Source organism: Schistocerca nitens, chromosome 2 (assembly GCF_023898315.1).
Source record: "Schistocerca nitens isolate TAMUIC-IGC-003100 chromosome 2, iqSchNite1.1, whole genome shotgun sequence".
Lineage (NCBI taxonomy): Eukaryota > Metazoa > Arthropoda > Insecta > Orthoptera > Acrididae > Schistocerca > Schistocerca nitens.
This window is the reverse complement of record NC_064615.1, coordinates 210,118,520-210,139,460: the sequence shown is the minus strand read 5'-3', so window position 1 is coordinate 210,139,460 and position 20,941 is coordinate 210,118,520. Positions and strand designations below refer to the sequence as shown.

The window sequence follows — 20,941 nt, the reverse complement described above, 5'->3', positions numbered from 1 at the left end:
ACGTCAACATGCTGCGACTGCTAGCGCATCTGATTCTCTCTCGCTCATTACAGCTCCTTTTATACACGATTGTCATGCGCAGTCACTGACGTTTTGCTGTCCAGCGCCATCTGACGGACATTTTGTGAACTCTTTTTTTTTCGGTTCTAATAAAACCCAATGTCATTCCAAGCATGTGTGTCAATTTTTACCTCTCTATCTACATTATTCCGTGATTTATTAAGTTTTCAAATTTATACTGACTTTCTGATCACCTGGTATATAGTGATTATTTTTGGATGCAACCATTCCATGGTCTCGTTGTGGCGGGTGATCGGTTTTCATTTACTGCCCCTGATAACTTTACCTACATCCAACTCACTTTCCTTCATGAAATCATTCAGACAAGACTACACCTGTCAGTTACCCTTCTCCAACTAGGTTTACAAAACTCCAAGTTTTCTCGTAAACACAAGTGCTTTCTCGCTTATAAAGATGATATTGCCATTTCTGGATTTCAAGTGAGAGGTTTAAGTCTTTCAGTTTTTCAGAAAGGACGGAATTCGTGGCGGACCGCATCAAATCAGTCAGACTACGCACGACTAACAATACCCATACAAGAAATGTTCAGTATTTAAATTTAGCTTAACCTGTATGGATGTGCTGATACCAGTGACTGTGTATTGAATATAAAACCAGAAAACTACATCCAGCAAGTTTTTGAAATATGAACCAGTATACGAGCCTCTTCAGGTTCATCTTCAGATGGGGCACATGAAAGTTGCACCTCTATTTTCGTTGCGTGATACTAGGTAATGGCTCTGTGACAAGAAGATGCTTAAAAACAAGTTAGTTGACACTGTCAACCAGGAGATACGTGATCCATTACAATTTTTTTATTTATGTTACGAAATGGCTCTGAGCACTATGGGACTCAGCTGCTGAGGTCATTAGTCCCCTAGAACTTAGAACTAGTTAAACCTAACCAACCTAAGGACATCACAAACATCCATGCCCGAGGCAGGATTCGAACCTGCGACCGTAGCGGTCTTGCGGTTCCAGACTGCAGCGCCTTTAGCCGCACGGCCACTTCGGCCGGCCTATTTATGTTACGGAGTGAAAACTTATGAAGTCAAGACCGCAGATGAATTCTTCTTTATTTTAATTGATTATTGTTTTCGGCTAACGATCGACGAATCTTCAGATCTAAGAATACATACTTACATACATAGATACATTAGCTTTAAAAACTGCACATAATATTGTAGTAGAGATCAAGAGTATATACACGAAATAATTACAGAATACATACCATAAAACACTCTTGATTATTGTTGGTGCCCCTACGGCTTTTAACGACGTGTGCAGCCATAGTGGCAGCAGAACTAATCAAGGATGTTTTCAGTAATTATTTCATGTATGCAGAGTGATTCTTATTAACGTTTAAAAACACCTGAAGCGACGTATATGACGCTGACACAAGTAATTTAATATAAGACACATGTTGTCACAAATGTCGGGGAATACTCCCAAAACGGATGAGAAATGTCGACCATGAGACGCAACCAGGTGACATACTTCGCCACTTGTGCAGCGGTTGGCCTTGGGTATGAAGGGATAATCGAGCGATGCAATACATACATTCCAGCGTACGGTGCAAATTTCGAGCACCTTTTGTAAATGTGATCTACTGTAAATGTAGAATTTACAGGCCCTCGCTGTAAACGTAGTAAGAGCTGTTATGACTTTATGTTTCTTTCATTTTGTCCCTGTTTTTTGTTTACAGGTTCAAATGGTTCAAATGGCTCTGAGCACTATGGGACTCAACTGCTGTGGTTATCAGTCCCCTAGAACTTAGAACTACTTAAACCTAACTAACCTAAGGACATCACACACATCCATGCCCGAGGCAGGATTCGAACCTGCGACCGTAGCAGTCGCACGGTTCCGGACTGCCCGCCTAGAACCGCGAGGCCACCGCGGCCGGCTTTGTTTACAGACATTATTTAGTAAAGAAAACGTAGGTCATTTACTAGCAACGACGCAGTTCCGAAATTATTCTCGTTTACTTGTTACGCAATACGGTAGGTTTTAGTTGTACTGCACTTTACAATAAACCAGCGGAGACCGCGCGACTGGTAAACAACATAAGTCTTACCTCGAAGTAAATAAATGATTGTCTAACACAATGCAAAAAAATACTGCCTGCCAGACGCAAAACTCGAACCCTGAGTCCCAGGCGCAAAGTCGCTTATGTGGGCTCAGAATCATACCGACGGGAATACTTGGATTGGGATGATCAGGTGCGACAGACAGATAGGCTCAACCACTGCATATATGGTGAGGTATGTCATATGGTGACGTCACATTGCCAACATTACTCGTCCACTTTTGAAGTACTTCACGACATTTGCGCCCCACGTGTCTTATATTAAATTACGTGCCTCAGCGCCACCTACGTCGCTTAGGAGGTTTTGTAATGTTGATAAGAATCACCGTGAATACTCCTGAATACTGCTACAATATTACTGCAGTTCTGTAAGCCGTTGTATGTTCCTAACATGAAAAAATCTGTTTTAGATCTTAGATCTGACGATGGCTAAATTGTTAGCCGAAACAAGCAAACAATTCAAATAAAGAAGAATTCGTGTGCGATCTTGACTTCATGAGGTTTCAGTCGCTAACATAAATAAAAATTCACAAAACACTTTAATATATTGCCAAGAGTAATAGTTATTAGACTCTTAAGCATGGTTGCAGCAGAAAATGTGCAGATGTAATATATGGAATAAAAACAGACACCAATCAGGTTAGGTAGCAGTAAAAAGCTCTTAACCTAATTTTGAACCCTTATAAATGGGCCTTCCTCAGAAATCTTATTACCAAGAAATAAGTATATACAAATAAATGAAATGTTCAAAAAACTAGGATTTTATAAAAACACAACATACATACATTATGCAATTAAAATATGTCCACTTGTTATCTTAAATACAAGCTGCATGGCCACGTACAAAACACAGCAGAGTGACCGACTGGCCAAGCACTTAACATGGACACTATAGTCTTTCAAAAAGGGCAAAGTTATTAATTATTAAAATAAGTCACAACTTACGTTTTACAATATTATCCTGCTGTGCTGCCAGTAGGCTTAGTTATAATTAATATTGACAATCGTAATAATTGCTGTCTGGCTTTGTCATACACAAAATAATACACATATTAAATGTGGCGCGTACGACCAGAAACGGATAAACATGGATCTAACGGAGCAACATTTATGTGTGAACAGAAAACGAGAAAACTGCGCCTAGATGGCGCTGATCACCCTGCGGTCTTTAGCCGCAGCTAACAGCTAATGTAACTGTGCCATATGCTGAAATCGAAACATTGTAAAGCGAATCCCGAAGACAGTGAGTGACAGAAGGCAGCAAAAACTGCTACAACTGGACAACTAGCCCTATGAAAATTACATGAGAAGTGATGTGATTATACAGACATGTACAACGTTTTATTCGGAACGCTTATGAAGAGCTTGACATTCAGAAAACGGTATAGTAGCCCGATGTAATAATTACGTTAATTAGAGCATAGGACGAAAACCACGGAAGACATTTTTATTTTTCAGTTGCAATTGGTGGTTCAAAATATAATCCTTATTGTTGAAACTGTGTTTAAAAATCTGAAGTTCTTCCAATAAATCCAACCTACACTATGTGATCAAAAGTATCCGGACACCTGTCTCAAAATTACTTACAAGTTCGTGGCGCCCTCCATCGGTAATTCTGGAATTCAATATGGTGTTGGCGCACCCTTAGCCTTGATGACAGCTTCCACTCTCGCAGGCATACGTTCAATCAGGTGCTGGAAGGTTTCTTGAGAAATGGCAGCCCATTATTCACGGAGTACTGTACTGAGGAGAGATATCGATGTCGTTGAGGCCTGGCACGAAGTCGGCGTTTCAAAACATCCCATAGGTGTTCTATATGATTCAGGTCAGGACTCTGTACAGGCCAGTCCATTACAGGGATGTTATTGTCGTGTAACCACTCCGCCACAGGCCGTGCATTATGAACAGGTGCTTGGTCGTGTTGAAAGATGCAATCGCTATCCCCGAATTGCTCTTCAACAGTGGAAGCAAGAATGTGCCTAAAACATCAATGTAGGCTTGTGCTGTGATAGTGCCACACAAAACAACAAGGCGTGCAAGCCTCCTCCATGAAAAACACACCATAACACAACCGCCCCCGATTTTAACTGTTGGCACTACACATGCTGGCAGATGACGTTCATCGGGAATTCGCCATACCCTCCCCTGCCATCGGATCGCCACATTGTGTACCGTGATTTGTCACTCCATACACCGTTTTTACACTGTTCAATCGTCCATTGTTTACGCTCCTTACACCAAGCGTTTGGCGTTTACCGGCATGACGTGTGGCTTATGAGCAACCGCTCGACCATGAAATCCAAGTTTTCTCACTTCCCGCCTAACTGTCATAGTATTTGCAGTGGATCCTGATGCAGTTTGTAATTCCTGTATGATGCTCTGGATAGATGTTTGCCTATTACACATTACGACCCTCTTCAACTCTCGGCAGTCTCTGTCAGTCAACAGACGAGGTAGGCCTGCACGCTTTTGTGCTGTACGTGTTCCTTCAGTTTTCCACTTCACTATCACATCGGTAACAGTGGACCTGGGGATGTTTAGGAGTGTGGAAATCTCGCGTACAGACGTATGACACAAGTGATATCCAATCACCTGACCACGTTCGAGTTCCAAGGAGTGTCCCCTTCTGCTCTCTCATGGTATCTAATGACTACTGAGGTCGCTGATATGGAGTACCTGGCTGTAGGTGGCAGCACAATGCACCTAATATGAAAAACGTATGTTTTTGGGGGTGTCCGGGACTTTTGATCTCATAGTGTATATCCCTTCTCCCCTCTACTCTAAATAACGATATCTTCCAAATTACTGGGGGAACATCCGCTTTGAACCTAATGTTTAGCTTATGTAAAGTCTTGAATATTAAGACCACGTTTCCCAGTAAATGAAGGCACAAACGATGAATTAGATCAACCGTTTCTCAAATCCGTTTCACGAAAAAATTGTGTTTACAAAATAACTGGAAAACAGCAGCAGAGAATTGAATTGCCTTGATCTCACATTACGAGTACATGACGACAAAGTATATTTCAGTCTTTCCTCTAAGAAAACTTTTTCTGATTGTATCATAGCTGACTCAGCACACCCACATGCCCATAAACTGGCCTAGTATCCATCGAGCACTGATTATTCCATTAACACCTAAGAGGTTGCGACATGATATCAAATTAATTAAATCAGTAGCTACAAACAGCGAATATAATCCCTCAGTAGTTGACAGCATTTTAGATGAGAAAACCTCTAAAGAATGTTCCACATTAGGTGATAGCAAACGAGAAGATGTGTATGGGAAAAGAAGCTTTATTTCCATACCGTTTCTAGAGAATATTTCATATAAAATTGGACATCTTTCTAAGAAATACAGCTGCAATGTGTCTTTTTCAGCTGATAACAACTTTAGAGAAAAGTTTATATACAACGTAGAACGTAAAGAAGATCCATTTTCACAATTGTGGATTTATTAGATGAAATGTAATAAATGTCCACGTTTTTGTGTAGGTCAGATGGGGGAGGGGAGGGGGGCAATTAAAACTAGATACAAGGGGAGGGGGCAATTAAAACTAGATACAAGGAACATTTACTGAGCAAAGTGGCTCCACATAGGCTGAACATAGCATTCAATGCGGATATTCCCCGAGTCATTTGGGAGATACCGTTATTTCATGTAAAGAGGAGGAGAGATAAAGGTTGAATTTATTGGAATAACTTCAAATTTTTAAACACAGTTTCAACAATAAGGATTATATTTTGAACGACTAACTGCATCTGGAAAATAAAAATTTCTTCGGTGGGTTTCGTCCTGTGCTCGAATTAACGTAATTATTTCATCGGGCTACTATACCGTTTTCTGAATGACAGGCTCTTCATATGCGTTCCCAGTAAAATGTTGTACATGTCTGTACAATCACATCACTTCTCATGTCATTTTCATAAGGCTAGTTGTCCTATTGTAGCAATTTTTGCTGCTTTCTGTCACTCACTGTCTTCAGGAATCGCGTTAGAATGTTTAGATTTCAGCATATGGGACAGTTACATCAACTATTAGCTGCGGCTTCAGATCGCAGGGCGTATCAGCGCCATCTAGGCGCAGTTTTCTCATTTTCTGTTCAGGCATGAATGTTGCTCCGTCAGTTGCTTATTTATCCGTTACTGGTCACACACGCCACATCTAATATGTTTATTATTTTGTGTATACAACACAATACCATGCCTAACATGGTGACATTCGAAATAGCTTCCAGTCGTCTCGGAATATATAAATACAGGTCCTGGATGGTTTTCAAGGGACTCTTATATCATTCTTCCTGCGAAACTCTAGCAAGTTCAGGCAACGATAATGGAGTCTGATAGCGACCACTCTTCCTTCCAAAAACCACAAAAGCTCAGTAACAATGAGGTAAGGCAGCTTTGGTGGCCAGGGGAGATGCGACAATTCATCATCATTCTCACAAAACCAGTCCTGGGAAATGTGAGCTACTTGAACAGGACCCTGTCGCCTTGGAACTCAACGTACATTGTACCACGGGCTGGACCTGTTAAGCTAAAATTGTAGCAGAATCCTTGACATAAACGCGAGCTTGGAATACCATGATATGGCTGCCCAAATCGTCACCGAACACGTCCCTATGTTTCACTTTTGGGGCGTAAATTCGGTTAGAAGTTGGAAACATTCTGAAACAAGACTCATCTGCCCAAATGACTCTTCTCTTGTTCCATACTCCACGTTTCATGTCTTCGGCACAATTTTTTTTCCTGTCATCACTGATGAGTGGTTCTGGTATTCCAGCTTATGGATCCCCCTTCGTGTTGCTCCAGCATGTGAAGGTTGCTGTGTATGGACGGGTTACTCCTGTAACCGAAATTGCAGATCTGAAGATGGTTCTAGAGGAACCGAAACCGGTCACGTGAATAAACATTTTTTGCAATCAAGACATATTATAAATAACATTGGAAAAACATCTGCACCCTTTATATTGTCTCCCTTCCTCTCCACCTCTAGCCTGTTTCCGCAACTTTACCATTGTGTCCCACACTCTCTCCATCTCCACACCCTCCACCTCCTTTCCCAACACAACTTCCATCATCTACCCTTCCCGAATGATGAGCTTCGCCCTGACGTCTACCCTTCGTACCAACACTAACCCCACCTTCCTCCTCCCTCCTCCTCAGGGCTCTCTCTCCTCCCCCTCCCGAGTTTCTTTCCCCTCCTATGGTCCCTCCCTCTCCTGTGCTCCCCTTCAGTGTCTCTGTACTCCCTCCTGCCTTGTCTTCCCTCTTCATCTCTCACTCTGCCCGTCTCCTGCCTCTTGGTGCTCCCCTGTCACCCCCCTTTTCCTCTTCCACTTCCTCCCCTCCCCCATTGCCCCCTCCCCTCGTTTTCCCTCCTCTCCGACCTCCAGTCCTTCAGCAGGTCCCCACCAGCAGTTTTTATTCTTTGTGAGTGTTCCGTCATTTCCAGTGGTTTTGTTTTTTATGTGCTCACTCTGTCTGATTTTTATACTGTGGCCGACTTTTAACTGTGTTTCACTCCAGTGATTTTAAGTACACAACGAATTTCCAGCTGTGTTCTTTTAACTTTATGTCAACTTTTTAATTGTCCCCCAATGTCCCGATATCAGTGTATATTTTAACTTCAGTCATCTCCATTTACTGTATTTTATGTCCCCCTTTTTACCCCCATTTGTATGTAAGAGTTACCCTTGTATTTTTGTTTAAGCCATTTGGCTGAAGAGTGGTGGACAATGCCGCTGCCGGTAAAAGGAAAAAAAAAAATTGAATGACGAATCCTGCCCCCCTTTTTTTTCCTCTTATCGATCTGGGTCCAACCCCCTGGCCCCCATCTGCCACCGTGTCTCCTCTATAGTGCTGTTTTAAGTGCATGTGCAGTGTTGTGTATCTCCTGTCAGTGTTGCAAACGGACACCATACTGTCGCTAGGTGTGATTTTAAATTGATGTGAACAGAAACCAGACTGTCGCCATGATTTTGAATTGTGCCTGTCTATTTACTATGTGTTTGAAACAATTTTTATGATATCTCCTAATTTTGTTTATAACTGTTCTGTAGGCTGCAGAGCGACATATTATGCTGATGTCAGCCTGGCCCCCTCTGGGGGGTGTGGGGGGGAAGTGGGGGGGGGGGGGAATCGAAATCCAATAAATGGAAAAAAATGACGAATTTGGGAAAAAACCTCTTCTCATAATCGAGTAAATGTGGTATTGCTTCCTCCTACGTTTATCTCGCGAAGTGACCATAAGGTCAAATTAGAAAGATTCGAACTCACCTAGAGGCTTAGCAACACTCGTTCTGCCCAGAACCTTTCTCGAATGGAACAGGAAATGGGGGAAGTGACAGAGATTCACAAAGTACCCTCCACCAATCACCGTAAGGTGATTACGGAATATAGATGCAGACTATCACATATTATGTGTGTTTTCTAGTATATATGCATTATATTTTTATTCTCAAACTGGACTTTCACGATGTGCCCAGTACCCTAGTAAAGAGTGATTCTTAGATGAATCCAGGCATAACTACTATTGCTACAAAGACACTTAGCCGTACCAACCGCACGTAAGTACATTTTACATGGATTTCCTCTCCTCTCTCCGGCTCCATCTGTAAAGCGTTGAGTGACATGCACTTTGCGTAGTTTTCTGCAACCGTTTACCTCCCCTACCCATATCCTGAGCCAGCTGATAACGCTCACATACTTCCTAAAATATCACAAGTTACATTCCATTTAAGGGACGAAATACCAGGAACAATCCCAAAGTCTAAGGTAATAATAACACGGGTTAGAAAAGCGATTTACGGGAAACGTTTGGACGACCTCAGACAAACGCATGTCGAATTTCAAGCATCGAAGAACTGGTTGACGTCTGCAAGTGTTTATACAGAAACTGAAGGACGTATGAGACCGACATAAGGTAATTACGATGAGGGAGTACGGGAGTACAGTTTGAAGGAGCATGGAATAGATGACAGCTGCAGCAAGTATGTATTATGAAAAGGAAACCATGTTACACATTAAGTTTTACAAGCCATGATAACGAGACCAAAATAATTCAACAGAAATTAGGGTACCGGATTTAGTTAATGAAGACTCTAAAGATACGATTCTGTCACTGTTACAGCGAAAATTTCATATTTTTCCTGGAATCGCAGCACAGTAAATAACAAAGCAGTCCAATAAAATGGAACGGATAAATCAATTGTCAACAACGCTGAGCAAGTCACCTTCATCATAGATATCTCTGTACGCAACAAACATAGTTTGCAAACCAACTGTAAAGGGAACATTGCCAAATATAGGTATTTGGCAGACGATGTAAATGCTATATGAAAAAGATGCTTTAATGCTTAGTTTCTATGACAACGTCAGACACCAGAGTGATTCGAAAGAACATTTTCAAATTACTAATGCAACTATAACTACATCGTTCTCTCAGATGACGATTGCAGAAGCAACCCTCTATTCATATTCTACACTCATTAGATTGTCCATTCCATTCAACAGATGATGTAATTCTTCTTCACTTTCACTCAGTATAGCAATGTCATCAGCGAATCGTATCATTGCTATCCTTCTACCTTGAATTTTAATTCCACTCCTGAACCATTCTTTTATTTCCATCACTGCTTCTTCGAAGTACAGGCTGAACAGCAGGGGCGAATGACTGCATCCCTGTCTTGAAGCCTTTTAATTCAACCACTTCGCTCTTTGTCGTCCAGTCTCTTTATCTCCTCTTGGCTCTTGTACATCTTGTATATTTCCCGTCTCTCCCTGCAGCTTACCCGTATTTTTCACAGAATTTCGAACCTCTTGTACCACTTTACATTGTCGAACGCTTTTTCCAGGTCGACAAATCCAATGAATGTGTCTTGATTTTTCTTTAGCCTTGCTTCCATTATCGAGCGCAACGTCAGAAGTGCCTCTCTCGTGCCTTTACCTTTCCTAAAGCCAAACCGATCGTCATCTAGCACATCCTCAATTTTCTTTTTTATTCTTCTGTATATTATTCTTGTCAGCAACTTGGATGCATGAGCTGTTAAGCTGATTGTGCGATAATTCTCGCACTTGTCAGCTCTTGCAGTCTTCGGAACTGTGTGGATGATGTTTTTCCAAAGTCAGATAGCATGCCACCAGACTCATACATTTTACAAACCAGCGTGAATAGTCATTTTGTTGCCACTTTCCCGATGATTTTAGATATTCTGATGGAATGTTACCCATTCCTTCTGCCTTATTTGATCTTGAAGTCCCCCAGAGCTCTCTTAAATTCTGATTCTAGTACTGGATTCTCTATCTCCTCTAAATTGACTCCTGTTTCTTCTTCTATCAGATCAGGTAAATCTGACCCCTCATAGAGGCTTTCAATATATTCGTTCTACCTATCCGCTCTCTCCTCTGCATTTAACAGTGGAATTCCCGTTGCACTCTTAATGTTACCACACTTGCTTTTAATGTGACTGAAGGTTGTTTTGAATTTCCTGTTTGCTGAGCCTGTCCTTCCGACAACCATTTCTTTCTCGATTTCTTCACATTTTTCCTGCAGTCATTTCGTCTTAGCTTCCCTGCACTTGCTATTTATTTCATTCCTCAGCGACATGTATTTCTGTATTCCTGAGTTTCCCGGAACATTTTTGTGCTTCCTCCTTTCATCAACCAACTGAAGTATTTCTTCTGTTATCCACCGTTTCTTCGCAGTTACCTACTTTGTACCTATGTTTTTCTTTCCAACTTCTGTAACGGCCCTTTTTAGAGATGTCCATTCCTCTTCAACTGTACTGCCTACTAAGCTGTTTCTTAATGCTGTATCTATAGCGTCAGAGAACTTCAAGAGTATCTCGTTATTCCTTAGTATTTCCGAACCCCACTTGTTTGCGTATTGATTCTTCCTGACTAACGTCTTAATCTTCAGCCTACTCTTCATCACTACCATATTGTGCTCTGAGTACATCTGCACCTGGCTATGCCCTTACAATCCAGTATCTGACTTTGGAATCTCTGTCTGACCATGATGTAATCTAACTGAAATCTTCCCGTACCGCCCGGCCTTCTCCAAGTATACCTCATCCTCTGGTGATTCTTGAACAGATTATTCGCTATTACTACCTGAATTTTATTACAGAACTCAATTAATCTTTCTCCTCTCTTATTCCTTGCCCGAAGTCCATATTTTCCCGTAACCTTTTCTCCTACTCCTTCCCATACAACTGCTTCCAGTCCCCTACGACTATTAGACTTTTGTAGTCTGTATTGTGGCCTGTACTGACACAATACTCGGCCACTGCAGCTTTCGCCAGTTGGTCCAGGCGTGTATGTTGTCAATGTTCGACGCATCTGTCTTCCAAGGGCCGGGTGTAAGGAACGTCGAATCTCCCATTCTAAATATCCATTTTCCAGGTATAAGATTACAGAGGTGATGTAGCTCATTGGATAGGCTTTCTGCATCTAATATTGGTCGTGCTCTGTGCACAAAAGTCCTAAGTGTGCCACTTCGTTACGAAGGGACCACAGCTGGAGGCCTGTAAGTGTAAGTCCGTGTGTGTTGGCCATACAAGGTGGCACCCTCTTTTCTCCTCAACAAAATGTGCAGGAACGGTAGTTTTGGTATTGGACATTCAGCTAGATTTACTTGATCAATATGATTTCGACGGACTACTTCATGTTACCAAATTGAAATGTGTAGCTGAAGGTATCCTCGTTTCTGCTTCTCGACAGTGTATAAACAGCATCTAACAGTTCCAAAAATGTGGTACTCTTTTATGACATCCATGAATCTCGATTATTTCTTTCGAAAAACTCGAGTCATTAATGACGATCAAACGGCGGTGTACTATTTGATTCAGTACTGTTCTAAATACGAGAACTAATTGATTGTACTTATGTAAAATCCTCTTCACTTCTTCAATGATTTCCAGTCTCAGTCCACTTAGATTTGCGTGATGCTGATCGATTTCGCTCTGTTCGTCGTCAGTGAAATCCACTTGTAAAAATTTATAAGATTTTTTACGGAGTGATAGCAAATATCCCATTCTACAATAGACTAGTACTTTAATTGAAAATACAAGACTGATTTGATGCTCTTTACTGGTAATGGAAGCAGCGCCAGAAGATGTCATTTGAAACGAAGCATATTACGCTCTCATGTTTTGAAGAAAATGTTTTTGTTCGGTATTTCTCCAGTCATGTAATGAAATAATTTCGGTGGAGGCACTCCCAATGGTGCTAATCGAATTTTTCCATTCAAGCAACACCGTCTTGGTGTTCCTCAACTGAATTTCTAGGCACCGCAAAACAAACACTTTTGACACATTTTGCCAATGACTATGTGGTTGTGATTCTTGTACTCTTGAGCGGGATCATAAGGAATCCTTTCTCCTGCCAAACTGCAATCTGTACTTCTGCTTTTCATTTCTTTTGCAGTAATCCTTTGTTCATCTGCCTAGTGACTGTTATCTTCCACGAACTACAGTCATCGTAAATCTACTTCATTTCGTATTCTTGTGTTTTCGGAAATTTTTCTGTCTGCTTGCCGACTGTCTCCCTCTATCCTTTTCTGTAATTTAACCTGTGAATTTTTCTCTCAGTGTATTCATTCTTAGCCGTTGTGTAGCTAACTGTGCTTCTCGCTCCTCAGCTGTTTGATTTCTTTGCTGTTCTTTCTGTTCCCTATATTTCAACTCGTCACTGACAAGATCTCTTCTTTCACGTTTCGGCCTCCTGTTAAATGTTAATTTTACTCAACACACTAAACTTCACTTAATTCAGTGTGCACTACCTTAAACAATTCACTTTCACATAAATTTATTTATTCTATCCCTTTACTTTTCTTTCACGCTGTCTAATCGACTTCCGAAAGTATACTGGAGCATGCGTTTAGCCAGAGTCTAGGGACAACCGAGCGCAACGTAATTAAATCCACATCAAACTTCCATGGCATTACAGAAAGCACAAAGAGACTTTTCTGAGGGACTGAAATATATCGTGCCTCTAACAAGTAAGAATATAATTTTATTTTATCGCATATGTCGGCTAAGGTTGGATACTGATCAAGCTAGATTGCACATTAAAATACAATTTCCAGTAGTAGTTATAAACGGGCAGTAGCAGTTTTACAGGTTACATCTCCCATATATCCGATTAAATGGAATACGACTGGGAAATGGAGACAAATGCAAACTCATGAAGTATTATTAGTTTCTAGACGGAGAGATGCTCATATAATTATGTCTGTAGCAAAACTGAATGACTGTATTGCAGAAAATGTTATTATTTGTCCAACAAACGTGATACAAACGAACAACCTGTCGTGTGGAAGCCGGCCGGAGTAGCCGTGCGGTTCTGGGCGCTACAGTCTGGAACCTGGCGACCGCTACGGTCGCAGGTTCGAATCCTGCCTCGGGCATGGATGTGTGTGATGTCCTTAGGTTAGTTAGGTTTAATTAGTTCTAAGTTCTATGGGACTGATGACCTCAGAAGTTAAGTCGCATAGTGCTCAGAGCCATTTGAACCATTTTTTTGTCGTGTGAAATGCAATAGTTTTTAAGGGAAATGGAAGCAGTAACGTGCGAAAAAATGTCTTAGTTCCTCAGCCAAAATTTGAGATAGTTGAATGTAACTGGATTCACTTCCTATTTACACCTAAATTGCAATTACCATTTGGTATGAAACCGGTAAACACGCTGGGCTAATGAAACTAAAGTTGCAAGACAGTGGGTTGTTAATTAATGGAACTAGATGTGAAATACGGTCTCGTAAACTGACGTACGGCCGTGAGAGCAGTTTGCTGACCGCATGCCCCTCCACATCCGCATCCAGTGACGACTGCCGCTGAGGATGAAACGGCGGCCGGTCGGTACCGTTGGGCTTTCTTGGTCTGTTCGGGTTAGTTTCCTTTGGTTTTTAGATGTGAAATAGCAAGGTGACAATTTCATCCTCCAGCTACAACCACAGGCATAACAGTGATTAACGGATCCAGACTAGTTTTGTGTTAGCTGGAGGAAACACCACACATATTATCCAACCAAAACCTAGCTTTTATTAACGATACTTTTGATTCCAGTTTGCTACAATCCCTAGACGAATTGATAACTTCAGGACAAATGTCAGTCAATCGAACGTTGCAACATGTGAAACAGTATCACGAGAAACGTAGACTCCTTCCGTTATGTCGACGACGACACTTTTGTCGTGTGGGGACATGGCAAACAGGCGCAAGATGAGTTTCTGGAACACCTCAACAGCATCCATCCGAACATCAAATTTACAATGGAAATGGAGGAAAATGGACGCCTCCCCTTCCTTGACATTTTAATGAAGAGGAAGGCTGATGGTTCACTAGGCCATGCAGTACATAGGAAGAAGACACGCCCAGACCTATACCTTCATGCAACAAGCTGCCACCATCCAGCACAAATCAAACAGTACTGACCACCCTGCTATATACGGCGCGCGTCGTCTGCGACAAAGACAGCCTACCATCCGAGCTGCAACACCTGAGGGAAGTCTTCCAACAAAATGACTACAGTGAAATGCAGATCAACAGAGCTCTTAAAAGGAAGAAGGAAGCAGTGAGAACCCCAGAAGAAGATGATGACGAAGAAGAAGACCAACGACTCGCGTTCCTTCCGTACGTGGGTCCGCTCTCAGCCAAAATTGCACGGCTACTGGGCAAATACAATATAAAAACCCTTCTCCGACCACCACCGAAGACGAGGGAGCTCCTAGGTTCTGCCAAAGACGCGCTGAACCTTAACACACTTGGATATACAGCATACCATGCGAATGTGGAAAACAATACATTGGGCAAACACAGCGCTGCATATCCAAACGCTGCGAAGAACATATCAGATATGTGCGACTGGGTCACACAGAAAAATCAGCCATAGCAGGACACAGCATAAATGAAGAACACACCTTCAACTTCGAAAACACGAAGGTACTTTGCCGAGCATCTGGCTTCTGGGAAAGCGTTATCAAAGAATCCATAGAAATAAGGATTCACGACAATCTGGTCAACAGAGATGAGGGATACCTACTCAGCGCAGCATGGAACCCTGCGATAGCGGCAATCCGTCGTGAGCGCGCCCGTTAATGTCCTCCGCCGCTGACGCAGACAGAATGCTTACACCGAGAACCGAACGCGGCCGCCGGGGGCGACCGCCATCCCCACCACCGCGCACTCGCCGCTGGTCCACCGCAGCCACCCGAGGTCTAGTGGAGGAGGGTGACCCCGCATATAAATAGCCCGCTCTCCGCGAATCTCGACACTGCGCCAGAAGATGGGTAGTATGACACTTCCCGAAACGTCACTAGATATCAACGCTAGCACCCGGCTGGAGACCCGAGAAACCTTCATCAATAGTTTACGCCGGGAAAGCCTACAGCCAAATTACAATTACTTTCAGTGCATCTACGAAAACCATAATCTTGTTTCTAGTGTTTATTTTGTAACTTACTTTTGTATGAAACCTAAGATATCTCATTCAAATGAGGCAACCATCCATCAGACTCCTAGGGCATGAATATGAACTAGTAATAAATAATGGGAGGAGAAATACAGGGTTTAGCAAACAGAATCATCCGATTTGGCACGCCTATAACTCAGAAACTAATAAACATAAACAATGTATTTTGTTTTTTGATGAAAGGGAAGCTCAAAAACGTTTTTTATAGCTTTTCATAGGTGTTCAATATGACCCCTTTGAGGTGCACTGCATCTGTCAATGAGATATTCCAATTGTTCCCACACTGCAGCGAGCATGTCTTGAGTTACAGCTTTTCTAGATGCTGTTATGGGATGTGTCAGTTCATTTCTTGTTGTTGGTGACGGAGGCACATAAACAGTCTTTTATCAGAAATAATCACATACAGTCAGGTCCGGTGACCTTGGAGGTCAGTAATGTAAGGCTGAATCATTTGGTCCAGTGCGACCGATCCATCGTTCAGTAATCCTTTAATTTAAAAATTCCCGCACAAGCAGATGCCAGTTTGGAGGTGGCCCATCCTGTTGGTAAATGAAGTCGCTCGAATCAAATATATACAAATGACCTAGGTTATAGTGTCGGAAGTTCCATGCGACTTTTCGCGGATGATGCTGTAGTATACAGAGAAGTTGCAGCATTAGAAAATTGCAGCGAAATGCATGAAGATCTGCAGCGGATAGGCACTTGGTGCAGGGAGTGGCAACTGACCCTTAACATAGACAAACGTAATGTATTGCGAATACATAGAAAGAAGGATCCTTTATTGTATAATTTTATGATAGCGGAACAAACAGTGGTAACAGTTACTTTTGTAAAATATCTGGGAGTACGCGTACGGAACGATTTGAAGTGGAAAACACTAGTTCGGCCTATACTTGAGTATTGCTCATTAGTGTGGGATCCGTACCAAGTCGGGTTGACAGAAGAGATAGAGAAGATCCAAAGAAGAGCGGCGCGTTTCGTCACAGGGTTATTTGGTAAGCGCGAAAGCGTTACAGAGATGTTTAGCAAACTCAAGTGGCAGACTCTGCAACAGAGGCGCTCTGTATCGCGGTGTAGCTTGCTGTCCAGGTTTCGAGAGGGTGCGTTTCTGTATGAGGTATCGAATATATTGCATCTCCCTACTTATACTTCCCGAGGAGATCACGAATGTAAAATTAGAGAGATTCGAGCGGACACGGAGCCTTTCTGGCAGTCGTTCTTCCCGCGAACCATACACGACTGGAACAGGTGAGCGAGGTAATGACAGTGGCACGTAAAGTGCCCTCCGCAACACACCATTGGGTGGCTTGCGGAGAACCGCTCGGCCAGTCCTGCCGGCGACGTCTGTGTCAGTGGCTCGGGGACGGCCCGGCGATTTGCCTTTACACAAACAACCTGTGCTCCGAATTGTTATGCCATCGTCTAATGCAGGTATAGACTAACTAGTAACAAGTGAAAAAAGGAAAATTCAGGACAAATTTCTTAAAGAAAAGGGATGTGTTACAGCATAAATAGGAAGTGACAGGAAATTATCATTTTTTATTAAAACTCATTCGCAATGCCATGGGCAAAATAAAGTCACGCCAGAGACAGAGGCGGAAGCCGGTAAGTCACAAGTGGGTCAGGCATTCAATACGTTACGACACTGCTTGTCGAGTTAGATGACGCACTCAGCAGAAAGAAGACTGCGACGGTAAACAAAACGAAGCGGGACAAGCTTACTCGTTAGCTCGTAAGACATACCTCAAGAATTTCTATCTCTTACACAAGAGTGTGTTGCGAGTAATTGATACTGCAGTTAACAGCTTGTTAAGTGAACATAGCAGAATAAGGATGACATAGGCGTCGTTGCCTCAAGTTAGCTCCCTTGAAATGCTCCAGCTTTCCACCTCTCGTCAAGAGTTGATCATTAGGATCGATGGCATTCACTGTAATAGCAGTTGCCGGCTGTTGTGGCCTAGCGGTTCTAGGCGCTTCAGTTTGGAACCGCGCGACCGCTACGGTCGCAGGTTCGAATCCTGCCTCGGGCATGGGTGTGTGTGATGTCCTGAGGTTAGTTAGGTTTAAGTAGTTCTAAGTTCTAGGGGACTGATGACCTCCGCTGTTAAGTCCCATACTGTTCAGAGCCATTTGAACCATTTGTAATAGCAGTCGATTACATGATTACGATGCTGTAGTGAATCTATGTCCTAGACGTTTCACCACGGTGAACTAGCCGAAGATGTACTTGATATGATGGTCGTAACCTAGGGAATTTCATGCTGTTTGCCGCCTACCACCTAGTATTGGAGACACTGACTCTTCCAATAGTAGCACATGGCAGAGTTCTGCCAGCACTGAACTTCAACGTGGAAGCCAACTGTAGGGCTTCCTGCGGTTAACGTTCCTGTTCAACACTCAGGTGCCTCTGAGTGCTGAAACCCACCAGGCCAGAGGAACGCCGGCCGCTGTGGCGCCTAGAACCGCGCGACCGCTACGGTCGCAGGTTCGAAACCTGGCTTGGGCATGGACGTGTGTGATGTCCTTAGGTTAGTTAGGTTTAACTAGTTCTAAGTTCTAGGGGACTGATGACCTCAGGTGTTAAGTCCCTTAGTGCTCAGAGCCAGCCAGAGGAACGAAATCGACCAACCACACGACATTGCTGATGGTTCCTAAAGGGTCACTATAGTATTGGAGTGGAAATGAGGAGACTCCAAAAGCCAGCTCGAGACCACTTTAAGCTGGGTAACGACCACACAGCTCGACAGCAACCTGCTGTGGCACCAGGGTAGCTAACATCTTCGCCAGGGCGTTCACACGCTGAACTGATGGGACAGACAGTAAGAATCCAACATGCGGATGATTGAGCATCAGCCGAGGCTGGTGCGGTAGAACAACTGATTGTAAACCTAGTAAATAAATAATTGAACTCTAATAATATTTCACTAGCATCGTAGATGCTTCATGTGTTCCTAACTGTTATCCTGACTTCAAGCAGAAGTGACTCCACTAGCCCCTCTGTAATACCCTCATGAGCTCAGACGTCCCCACCTCAACAGGATACTGGAAAATCCTAGAACGTTCTCGTTATGGAAAATTCTAGAACCTTCTGGAACACTCTATAACATTCCGGAACAGTCTCCAACACCCTAGAAGGAACATTTTGGACAGCTTAGCCACTTAGGTACTCAGTTGCCAGCTGCTTCGTCGATAAGAAGTGTATTGGTGCCATGACCACCTTTGGCACACGTATCTTCGAGTCCTACCCCTGCAGTTTCAACCAAAAATCTTCTTCACAGATAAGTGTTGGAGGGCTACAATACCTTATAATTAAAATGGGGGTGTGCGGGTGGATTGTGTTGTTGCAGCGGCACACACAGACAAACATCTACCAATTATCCTAAATCCAGAATAAATTTTTCACTCTGAGCTAGACTATAGGAGATGTAATAGTGGAAGTAGAGCTGTGAGGATGGATCATGGGTCGTGCTCACGTAGCTCATTTGGTTGAGCACTTGGTCATGAAAGGCAAAGATCCCATGTTCGGCTGCTGGTCTGACAGCTTTAATTATCAGGAATTTCCAATTATCCTGTGTTTCGAGATACATTCAGATCTCCCTTTTCGTATTCGTGTATCATTCTTCGGGTCATATTTGCAACTAAATCCACATCTTTTGTGAAGTTCATGGTAGAGGACGCTTCCCATTGCAACATTTATTGGGACTATTTCCAGCTTCAATCACGTATAGCGCATGGGAAGAATGATGACTTACATGCCACAGTGCACGCCTGAATCAGCTAAACTTCGACTTCGTGGTCCCTACAGGAAAGATATGTAGGGTGTTGTAATATATTCGTAGATTTATCACTTTAAGCTGGTCCTGAAACTTCTTAAGTAACGTTTTGTTGTGTATCCATGAGCGCCTACCAATTCAGGTTTTTCACCATCTCTATGACAAACCTGTGACTGTTCTTGATGACCTTATTGGTGTGGTCTCACACCCTTTATCAATATCCTGGGACAAGTCACACGAGTATTTTGTAAACAATTCCCTTCCTAAACTAGTTGTACTTTCCCAGTATACTGCCAGTCAAGTGAAGTCGCTACCGTCTTATATGACTAAGCCTATGGGATCATTTTACATCCCCACAAACTGTTATATCCAGCTGCTTGTATGTGATCACTGGCTCCAATTGTGACTCACTGATATTGCAGTTACAGCACACTCTGTTCTTTCGAGTTGAGAAGTGCACAAAAATTTTACAGTGCCGAACATTCAAAGTGAGGTGCTAATCCTTGTGCCAATGAAATCTTATCAAGCTCTGTCTGAATATTTGTGAAGTTTCTTTCAAACAGTACTTAATTACAGATAACTTCACCATAAACGAAAAGGGAGAGGTTATTGTTGTCTGAACGGTCAGTAATATACAATTAACAGCAAGATGCACAATAGATTTCCCTTGGACTTACCTGAATTTACTTCCCCATATGCTGATGACTCTCTATCCAACATTCTGCTACCTCCCTATCAACAAATCCAGCGTACAGTCACAAACATTTGATACCCCTTATGATGCTACTTCCATTAATTACTCTATATCATAAAGTCTTGGGCTGAAATAAGGTGGTTGAGTGCAAACTGTAATAAATACACTGTACAATCATTTACTGGGCTCAACAAACTTGTATATATTTCCTTGCAGTAATGTAGAATGCAATGTGGCTGAAATGCAGCTTATCTGAAGAATTTCTTTTGTAACTTCAGTTGATATTCATTTGCTTGACATCATTTGCCAAGTTTTATTTTTGATACAGAGTAGGTGTAACTTTTGGAATGATTTTATTATCTTTTGTTTTATGCCACTGCTTCCAAGGCTTACCACAGACTTTCTAATGGCTGCCTCAAAGAATTATTATCACTAGCAGAACAATATGATTAATTGTTGATCTACCAGCTCTAAACCCTTCTTGTTCTTTTGCACCTATTTATTTAAATTCTTGTTGTAAGAAACGTTTAATAACTCTTCTAAAATCTGCTTATGGCAACTGTAACTTTTAGACCCCTACAATTTTTACACTCATATTTTTCCCCCTTTTTTATGTTTTATTGAAATGTATCATCTTTTCCAATTACTAGGTACAACCTCCATAATTAAACAGTTTTCGAATAGGTTTTATAATATTTCAATTATCGGTATTAGATTTTAATAATTTCGCAGGACTGCCTCCAATTTCTCTAGCTCTACAAATTCTCTTAAGGTCTAATTGCTTCTTTGACTACTTCTATCTCCAGAAGGAAGTACTAATTTGTTCCATCATATGTTGGTCCATTACATTCAC

At 42.3% G+C, this 20,941-nt stretch overlaps 1 protein-coding gene across 2 annotated transcripts in view; it reads right to left on the bottom strand.

Moving 5' to 3' along the window:
• Positions 1-20,941, bottom strand: part of LOC126235920 (adenylyl cyclase 78C-like) — a 751,097-nt gene that overhangs the window by 245,177 nt on the left and 484,979 nt on the right. The gene's annotated exons all lie outside the window — the stretch shown is intronic.